Raw genomic sequence first — 10,789 nt, 5'->3', positions numbered from 1 at the left:
CCCTCTGCGAAGGGCCAATCTTCTACTTTATTGTTGAGTCATTTACCTACTTCCTTCTATCTTAGAAGCAAACACTTGTATCAACTGCGTGCATTGATTCTTACATGTTTACCTATTGCACTTGTTATATTACTTTGTGTTGACAATTATCCATGAGATAAATATGTTAAAGTTGAAAGCAATTGCTGAAACTTAATCATCCTTTGTGTTGCTTCAATGCCTTCTACTAAGAATTTATTGCTTTATGAGTAACTCTTATGCAAGTCTTATTGATGCTTGTCTTGAAAGTATTATTCATGAAAAGTCTTTGCTATATGATTCATTTGTTTACTCGTTATCTTCACCATTGCTTCGAATCGCTACATTCATCTCATATGCTTTACAATAGTATTGATCAAGATTATGATAGCATGTCACTTTAGAAATTATCTTTGTTATCGTTTACCTACTCGAGGGCGAGTAGGAACTAAGCTTGGGGATGCTTGATATGTCTCAAACGTATCTATAATTTCTGATGTTCCATGCTTGTTTTATGACAATACTTACATGTTTTGTTTGCACTTTATAATGTTTTTATGCATTTTCCGGAACTAACCTATTGACGAGATGCCGAAGTGCCAGTTCCTGTTTTCTGCTGTTTTTGGTTTCAGAAATCCTAGTAAGGAAATATTCTCGGAATTGGACGAAATCAACGCCCAGCATCTTATAATTCCACGAAGCTTCCAGAACACCGGAGAGGCACCAGAGGGGAGCCCTGGGGGCCCACACATGTGGCCGGCGCGGCCCAGGGGGGGCGTGCCCCCCTATTGTTTGGCGGCCTCGTCAGCCCTCCGACTCCGCCTCTTCGCCTATTTAAAGCTCCCTGACCTAAAACATCGATACGAATAAGCCACGGTACAAGAAACCTTCCAGAGCCGCCGCCATCGCGAAGCCAAGATCTGGGGGACAGAAGTCTCTGTTCCGGCACGCCGCCGGGACGGGGAAGTGCCCCCGGAAGGCATCTCCATCAACACCACCGCCATCTTCATCTCTCTCTCCTATGATGAGGATGGAGTAGTTCTCCCCCGAGGCTAAGGGCTGTACCGTAGCTATGTGGTTCATCTCTCTCTCCCATGTAATCTTTATGTGATCATGAGCTTTGTGATCTAGTTGAATATCATCTATGTGCTACTCTAGTGATGTTATTAAAGTAGTCTATTCCTCCTTCATGATGTAATGTGGATAGTGTGTGCATCATGAAGTACTTGGTATAGGTTATGATTGTGATCTCTTGTAGATTATGAAGTTAACTATTACTATGATAGTATTGATGCGATCTATTCCCCCTTTCATAGCTAATGTTGACAGGTGCATGCTATGTTAGTACTCGGTATAATTGCGTTGGTCTATCGTGCACTCTAAGGTTTTTTAAATATGAACATCGAATGTTGTTGAGCTTGTTAACTCCGGCATTGAGGTGCTCTTGTAGCCCTACACAATGAATGGTGTTTATCATCCAACAAGAGAGTGTAGAGAAAGTAGTATTTGTTTATTCAGTTATGTGATCAATGTTGAGAGTGTCCACTAGTGAAAGTATGATCCCTAGGCCTTGTTTACACCACAGAGAATTGCCTCCCACGCCAGCAAGCTATTTTCTGGCACCGTTTATTTACTGTTCTGCTACATGTTCGTTTACTGCATCTTTACTTCCTGCAATATTACCACCATCTATACCACCTGTATTTTACTATCTCTTCGCCGAACTAGTGCACCTATACACCTGACAAGTGTATTGGGTGTGTTGGGGACACAAGAGACTTCTTGTATCGTGATTGCAGGGTTGCTTGAGAGGGATATCTTTGTCCTCTTCCTCCCTAAGTTCGATAAACCTTGGGTGATTCACTTAAGGGAAACTTGCTGCTGTTCTACAAACCTCTGCTCTTGGAGGCCCAACACTGTCTACTGGAATAGAAGCGTGCGTAGACATCACATAACCAGCCGCACGGCCGGTCGGGCGCCCGGTCGACCGGGCCTGACGCCGGCTGGTCCGGCCCAGAGACCGGCCTAGGACAATCTGCCCAGTTTTGTCTCGCTTTGCCTCGTTTTGCCCCTATTCTTTGTGGAAATGTGTATGAATGCTCAGATGACGACATGTACATATAGATAGATAGATGATGATGAGATGAGCATAGACATGGGGTCGGAAACACAAAGTTCTCTAGGCATACCCATTGGAGTGAAAATCCAAACAAGATGTAAATAGCAACAATGGGCATGATTCGAAATATATATCAAGAATCATAAGTTATTCTGAAATGATTTTTGCAATAAGATCATTTGGCCTTATATAGTCAAATCAAGTTGTAATAGAGGCTCAATGAGGGGCGGGGGATTACTCCCCCTATGTGAAAGCGCAAATGTCATGAGACCTCGAAGAGACATGCTTGGGTCCATATAATGACATTGGGTCTATTTATGTTGCACACATAGGTATGCATCATACCAAGACATGGTAAGATGACTATCCCCATATGTGCTATGCCTCTAAGCTAGAGAGCAAGATAAATGCAAGAATATAGTGCAAGAAGTTAATCAATCCAAGTTTTTAGGATCAAGAATACCAAGTTCTCCTCTCAAGTTAACAAACTGGGCTTCATCCAAAGGCTTAGTGAAAATATCCGCCAATTGGTAGGTTGTCCCCACATGAGTGAGATCAATATCCTTATTGGCAACATGGTCACGTAGGAAGTGATGGCGAATGTCAATATGTTTGGTGCGACAATGTTGAACCGGGTTATTGGCGATCTTAATTGCACTTTCATTGTCACAAAGAAGAGGCACCGTACCAAGAGACACACCATAGTCTTTCAAGGTTTGCTTTATCCATAACAATTGAGTGCAACAAGATGTCGCGGATATGTATTCGGCTTCGGCGGTGGATAAAGCGGTGGAGTTTTGTTTCTTGCATGACCAACTCACCAATGACCTGCCAATAAATTGGCAAGCCCCGGAGGTAGACTTCCGATCAACCTTATCACCGGCCCAATCGGAATCCGAATAGCCAATGAGTTCAAAGGTTGACCCCTTTGGATACCATAGCCCGAGAGTAGGAGTGAGAACAAGGTATCTTAGAATCCGTTTGACCGCCATTAAATCGCTCTCCTTGGGAGCGGATTGAAAACGAGCACACATCCCTACACTTAGCATGATATCCGGCCTAGAGGCACAAAGGTAGAGCAAGGATCCTATCATGGAGCGGTATACCTTTATGTCCACATCCTTCTCACCGTCACATGAGCCAAGTTGCCCCTTTACGGGCATGGGTGTCTTCATTGGGCTTGCATTGGTCATGTTGAATTTCTTGAGCATGTCCTTCACATACTTTTCTTGAGAGATGAAGGTGCCTTTTGCAAGTTGCCTCACTTGGAAGCCTAGGAAGAACTTCAACTCTCCCATCATGGACATCTCAAATTTCCTAGTCATCAATAGCTCAAAAGCTTTGTTATGATTGGGGTTAGTTCCACCAAAGATAATATCATCAACATATATTTGACATATAAATAAGCCACCCCCTTTAACCCGTTTGGTGAAAAGGGTGGAATCGACCGTACCCATGCAAAACCCATCATGTAGTAAGAAATCCCTAAGGAACTCATACCAAGCACGTGGAGCTTGCTTGAGACCATAGATTGCCTTATGGAGTAAATACACGTGGTTGGGTCGGCATGGGTCTTCGAAACCCGGGGGTTGAGCCACATATGCGGTTTCTTTTAGGGGACCATTCAAAAATGCACTTTTCACATCCATTTGATATAGTTTGAAATTGTGGAAAGATGCAAATGCAAGCAAAAGACGAATAGCTTCAAGACGGGCTACCGGCGCAAAGGTATCCTCAAAATCCATACCTTCTATTTGGGCAAACCCTTGCGCCACTAACCTTGCTTTGTTTCGTATGACAATGCCATTCTCATCTTGCTTGTTCTTGAATACCCATTTGGTCCCAATAACATTGATGCGATGATCCTTGGGTCTCTCAACTAGAGACCATACTTCATTACGAGTGAAACATTCCAATTCTTCTTGCATGACAATTTCCCAATCCGGATCAACCAAGGCTTCATGTACCTTGAGTGGTTCAAAACTAGACACAAAAGCATGGTGTTGACAATAAGTGATAAGTAATGCATGGTGTCTACGAGTTACCACTCCTCTTGAAATGCTACCAAGGACTTGATCTACTTTCATGTCACTTGCCCTTGTAGCGGCCTTGATCTTCCGAATGGTTCCTTCATGATCAATGAATTCAACCCTTGCTAGTACTTTATCATGAGGGATCACTTGAACTTGATCATGAGTTGTGGATGTCTCTTGATCATCATCATGGTCTTGCTCAGTGGAATGAGGACTTTCTTCTTGTTCTTCGGAATGTGACTCATCTTGAGTGGAGGATGGTTCTTGAGTTGCACTTGATGGTTCGGCTTGAGTTGAGCTAGGCTCCACTTGAGCTGTGCTTGATACTTCTACTCCATCATCTTGATCATCATTATGAACTTCCATGGGCCGAATGTGTCCAATGCCCATATGCTTGATGGCACTAGATGGATCATCAATATTACCTGCAACACATGGAACAACTTGCTCCACTTGGGAGCCATTATCCTCCAAGAACACCACGTCACAAGATACTTCAATAGTCCCAGTGGACCGGTTGTAGTATCTATAGGCGTGAGAGTTCTCCGCATATCCAACAAATATGCCCTCTATGGTTCTAGTTTCAAATTTACCGAGCTTTCCTTTGTTGTTCTTAATAAGACATTTGCATCCAAAGACACGAATGTACATGACATTAGGCTTGTTACCTGTGAAAAGCTCGTATGGAGTTTTGTTGTGGAGGGGACAGAGGAAGAGCCGGTTGGAGTAGTGAACAGCCGTAGAGATGGCTTCTCCCCAAAAGTTGTGGGGTGAGTTGAATTCACTCAACATGGTTCTTGCCATCTCAATGATAGTACGGTTCTTCCTTTCAACAACACCATTTTGTTGAGGGGTGTATGGTGCCGAAAACTCATGCTTGATGCCCTCATCATCGACAAACTCTTGCATGGTGTAGTTCTTGAACTCGGTGCCATTGTCGGTCCTAATCGCCTTGATCTCGGATTCATACATACGTTGAGCTTTCTTGGCGAAGGTGATGAACTCTCTATAGGTCTCGTCCTTAGACTTAAGGAGAAAGACCCAAGAGTATCTTGAGTAATCATCAACAATGACAAGTCCATACTTGCTCCCACCAAGAGTATCATAATGTGATGGCCCAAAGAGATCCAAATGAAGGAGCTCCAAAGGCCTAGATGTGGTGACGATACTCTTGATAGGATGTTTCTTCTTGAGTTGCTTTCCGGCTACACATGCACTGCAAACACGATCTTTGTCAAAAGAAATGTCGGTTAGTCCCACAATGTGCTCACCCTTTAGGAATTGTTTAAGATTTCTCATGTTGACATGACCAAGGCGGCGATGCCACAACCAACCTTCGTCATGCTTGGCCGCCATTAGACATGTGGACGGAGAGGAGCTCTCTTTCGAGAGGTCAACCACATAAAGGTTGTTCTCCACAGATCCAACAAGGACCAATTTGAGATTGTCACTCCTAAAGACTTTCACACAATAATTAGTAAAATATGAATTATAACTGGCATCGGCAAGATGATATATAGAAAGCAAGTTATAGCCAAGGGATTCAACAAGCATGATCGTCTCTAGGAACAAGTCCTTAGAGATTGCCACCTTGCCATACCCAAGTACCTTTCCCTTTGAGTTGTCACCAAAGGTGATGCTTGACTTCTTGTTGATGTCTTCAATGAATTGATCAAGCACACCTCTTCCTCCGGTCATATGATTGGTGCATCCACTATCAAACACCCATTTTGGACCACCGGAGGAATACCCCTACAAAATCAAGTAGAGGATTTAGGAACCCATCGATTAATGGGTTCCTTTGCAATGGCAACAATATCTTTTGGTACCCAAATTGAGTACTCTCTATAAGCATAGCCATTACGAGGGCCAACATAGTTAGCATAAACATCACCATAATAATCAACAAATAAAGCATAGTGATTGTTTGGCCCCGTGCGGTCACCACTAGTGGCTTTGCCCTTTGAGGCTTTGCCATCATTAGTGACCTTCTTGTTCTTATCTTGAGCGGGCTTCTCCTTCTTGTAGTTGTTCTTCTTGTAGGACTTGGGAGTATATCCAAGTCCAAACTTTTGATTGTTTGACCTTTGCTTACTCAAGAGGTCATCCAATCCCATCTTGTTCTTGGCGGTGGTGAACTTTGCAAGTTCCTTTGTTAACCTAACATTTTCCTCAAGAATAGATGCTTGCTCACAAGAAGATTCATTAGGATGATAGTCGAGACCATATTTGGTCACCAAGGATTCAAGATATGCATTGGTCTCAACATGCAAAGGGAGTTCCTCTTGTAAACGAACATGTTCCTCAACAAGCTTAGCATGCTCACTAGTAAAAGAAGTGGAGAAACTAGCAAGCTTTTCAACAACAATGGGATCCTTCATTGATCCAAGAGCCTTTATGTAGGTTTCTTGGAGTAGGTCATGGTTCTCTCCAAGTTTCTTGAGCACATCCTTAGCAAGCTTGTTAGCTCTTTCAAGGTGGTCAAGATCCCTAGTGAGAGAAGCATGAGCAACTTCAAGCTCCTCCTTTGAGGCATTGAGCTCTTGAGTCAATGATTGAGCCCTATCAATAGTTTCTAGGTCCTTAACTTTATCAAGTTCATAAGTTTCAATTTGTTGCTTAAGGCCTTGAGATATGCACCTTTCGGTTTTTAGCTCTTGTCTTAGGAGATTGAATCTCCATTCTTTTTCATCCAATTGATATTCTAATTCCTCAATGGACTCATCCTTTTCTTTGAGAGAGTCCATCAAGAAATCAAACTTGACAAGAGCTTCACCACGAAGGGTGCATCTAACATTGTAAAGTTCCTTAAGCACAAATAATTCTTCTTGATTTTCATTCTCATCATCAAGGACACTAGATAGAGAAGGTGGAGGTTCCATTACCTTGGTTTCTCTTGCCATTAGACAAGAGCCAACGATTGTAGAGGAGAGAGAGTCATTGGAGTCATCATCTTGAGTTGTTCTTGCCATGAAGGAAGAACCAACATCATTCTCCGTGGAGTAATCCTTGGAGTAGTCATATGTGAAGAGTGACCCGGGCTTAGAGAAAGCCAAACCGGCCACTCCGGTCTCCTTCTCCTCATCTTCCTCTTCTTCATCGGACAAGTACTCGGCTCCAACAAAAGCTCTTCCCTTGTTCTTCTTGTATCGATCATTGATTGGGTTTGGCTTCAACCTTGGCTTGACCCCTTTGATGAACTTTAAGGGCACTCATTTGCAAAGTGGCTATCTTCATCACAGTTGTAGCAAGTTCTCTTCTTCTTCTTCTTGTCATTGAAGAGCATTGGAAGCTTTCCCTTGTAATTCTTGGCAAAGAAGGCAAAGTCGGTAACAATGTCACTAGTTGAGGTCATCTCTTCATCTTCTTCAATTTCATAGTCTTCTTCTCTTCCATGGTCAGCTCTAGCTTTGAGAGCAAGGTTGTGTGACGCTTCATGGTTGTGTGAGGCTTCATCAACACGGTTCATTGCCATGAGCCTTTTTCCCGCCTTGGCCATGTTTTCATTGGCGGCCACACAGGAGACTAGATCATCGGAGTACAGATCCGCACTCTTGGTCATGATTTGCAAGTTGAGTGCAAGATTGGTGTCTTGTTGCTTGACAGCAATCATAGCAATTACCTTGGACTTTATGAATGCTTCATTCATCTCGAAGCCATCATTGTACTTCTCAACAGCAAGTCCCTTGACCCTTACTCTAAGAGCACCAAGCCTTGCATAGGCATCGGCCACGGATTCTCCTTCTCGAATCATGAACTGGTGGGCCTCTTGCTTTGTGGTCTCATAAAGAGCTGATTGGATCAAATCGGTTCCCTCTTGGAGTACTACGATTCGATCCCACAACTCTTTAGCGGAGTCAATGTCATTGACTTGATCAAGGAGCTTGCGGTTGATGCCACTTCTTATCTTGTCACGTGCGGAGGCATTGAGTTGACGGTTGTAGAATTCGGTGGAGGTCAACCGAATGGGATCATGTGGCTCCCGGTATCCATGAACAATGATCTCCCATAGCTCCACACTGCAGCTGCGAATATGAGATTCCATAGCAGATTTCCAAAAAGGAAAGTGAGTTCCATCAAAATGGGGAACATTCCCACTATGGTTTATATGAGGCATGGGTGAAGTGTTTTTGGGATAGTCATGGTTAACTTCATGGAAATTCCCTAGAGAGGCCGAAGCCGCACTAGGAGGTCCACTAGTCAAGTTCTTAAGCATGGCAAACATCTCTGCCATTTGGCTTTGTAGATCATCCTCCTTTTTCTTCTTCTCGGCATCATATGCCAAGAATCTAGATTTCATCTCTTTAACCGAAAGGTTAGAGTCTTCATCTAGACCCTCGAAGATTTTATCCATCTCACTCTTAAGGCGGTGAAGCCCTTAATAAGAGTCCAGGCTCTGATACCAATTGAAAGTATAGAGATGGTAAACCTAGAGGGGGGTGAATAGGTTTCTACAGATTTTAATTCTTTCTTTGCAATATTAGGCTTTGCGGAATATAAAGGTGAGCCTAATGCAAACTAAGTGAAACAACCTATATGAGGATACAACTAAATCGAGCACGAAGGCTCTATCAGGCAGTTAAATCACAAGTAAGGAGTTAGGTTAGAGATAACCGATAGCACGCGGAGACGAGGATGTATTCTCGTGTTCCCTTCCTTTGCAAGAAGGTACGTCACGTTTGGAGGGGTGGAGGTTCCACGAAGGATTCCCCACGCCACGAAGGCTCACCCTATTCTCCGGAGCCTATCCCACGAAGGAATAGCTCACTCACTTGTGGTAGACTTTGAGGTAGCCTCCAAACCTTCACAATCTTTCCCGGAGCAAATCCACAGCCCGGATGCTTCCGGACCACTCTTGCCCACCTAGGGTTTCCAAGGAACCCTAGAGAGCAAGCTTCTTGATGAATACAAGGGGGAATGAGATTTGGCTTGGTAGAACAGTAGATCGGGTCCTCCTCTATCGTTTCCCTGGAGGGATTTGAGTTTGAGTGGAGGAGGAGGGAGATCTGAGGCTTTTGGTGTTTCTAGCAATGGAGTATGAGAGAGAGAGCTCAAGAACAACTTGTAGTGTAGTGCCTAACTGTTCAGAGGTAGGAGAAGGGCTATTTATAGTGTTCTTCGAAATATGGCCGTTGGTCACTTGCCACATCAGCTTTTCTCCCGACAGTCCCGGTCAACCGGATCACAGACCGGAGTGTCCGGTCCAGAGGCCGGTCGGACCGGATCAGGGACCGGACCAGCCGGTCCAAACCGGTCGGCAAGCCAGACCCCGACCGGGGTCACTTTGTGTCGTCCAGGAGGTCATTCGGTTGGCGCCCGGTTGGCGACCGGTTGACCGGTCGGCACGCCGGGCCCGCCGGTTGGGAGGCCGGCTGACCGGAGCTAGTCCGGCGCATGGTTGGCGCTCGGTTGGCGACCGGTTGACCGGTCGGCACGCCGGATTCCTGCTGTAGACCCCTTTTTGATTGTTGTTGAAATGGGGGGTCTCCTTTAGCCTTCTTGTTCCTTTGATACACCATTTATACCTCTTTGCCTAATACCTTAGATTATCCTTATAAACATGTATTAGGCCAAATACTCTAGCACGGTGTCATTGTTACCAAAATAATGGATAAGGGTAAAATACCCTTACACATAACACATATGAATTATTACTACCGTTGACAAAATTGTTTCTATGTTTCCAAAATAAAAAGCTCTAGCACAAGAGTAATCCCTGCTTCCCTCTGTGAAGGGCCCCTTCTTTTACTTTAAGTTGAGTCAGTTTACCTACTTCTTTCTATCTTAGAAGCAAACACTTGTGTCAACTGTGTGCATTAATTCCTACATACTTGCTTATTTGCATTCATCATATTACTTTGTGTTGACAATTATCCATGAGATAAACATGTTGAAGTTGAAAGCAACTGCTGAAACTTATATGTTCCTTTGTGTTGCTTCAAAACCTTCTATTAAGAATCTATTGCTTTATGAGTTAACTCCTATGCAAGACTTATTGATGCTTGTTGATACGTCCATTTTGCATCACTATTTTATATCATAATTTACTGTTATTCATTGATATCTTTTCATATTTAGAGATGATACTTATGTTATTTCATCTATTTTGCATGTTTCATGATCATTGGAGAATCGCGCACCGGAGTCAGGATTCTGCTGGAAAAAGCACCATCAGAATGCAATATTTCGGAAGATCAGCAATTGACGGGAATTATACTGAAAATCCTATTTTTCCAGAAGACGGAGGTAGCCAAAAGGAGGAGCCGAGGAGGGCCGCCATGGGCCCCCCATAGGCCTGCGCGGGCCCAGGCCTAGCCGCGCCACCTTGTGGGGAGGGGGCCCACAGCCCCCTCTGGCCTCCTCTCCTTCGTGTACTTCTTCGTCCCGAAAACCTAAGCTCCAGAGGATAGTCGCGAAGAGTCACAGCCGCCTCTGCGGAGCGGAAAACACCAGAGAGAAAAGAGCTCTCCGGCAGGCTGAAATCTGCCGGGGAAATTCCCTCCCGGAGGGGGAAATCGACGCCATCGTCATCGTCATCAAGCTGGACATCATTGGGATCATCATCACCATCATCTCCGTCATCATCACCGCCATCTCCACCGCTGCACCTCGTCACCGC

This window comes from Lolium perenne, chromosome 4, assembly GCF_019359855.2.
Source record: "Lolium perenne isolate Kyuss_39 chromosome 4, Kyuss_2.0, whole genome shotgun sequence".
Lineage (NCBI taxonomy): Eukaryota > Viridiplantae > Streptophyta > Magnoliopsida > Poales > Poaceae > Lolium > Lolium perenne.
This window is presented reverse-complemented; position numbering follows the sequence as displayed.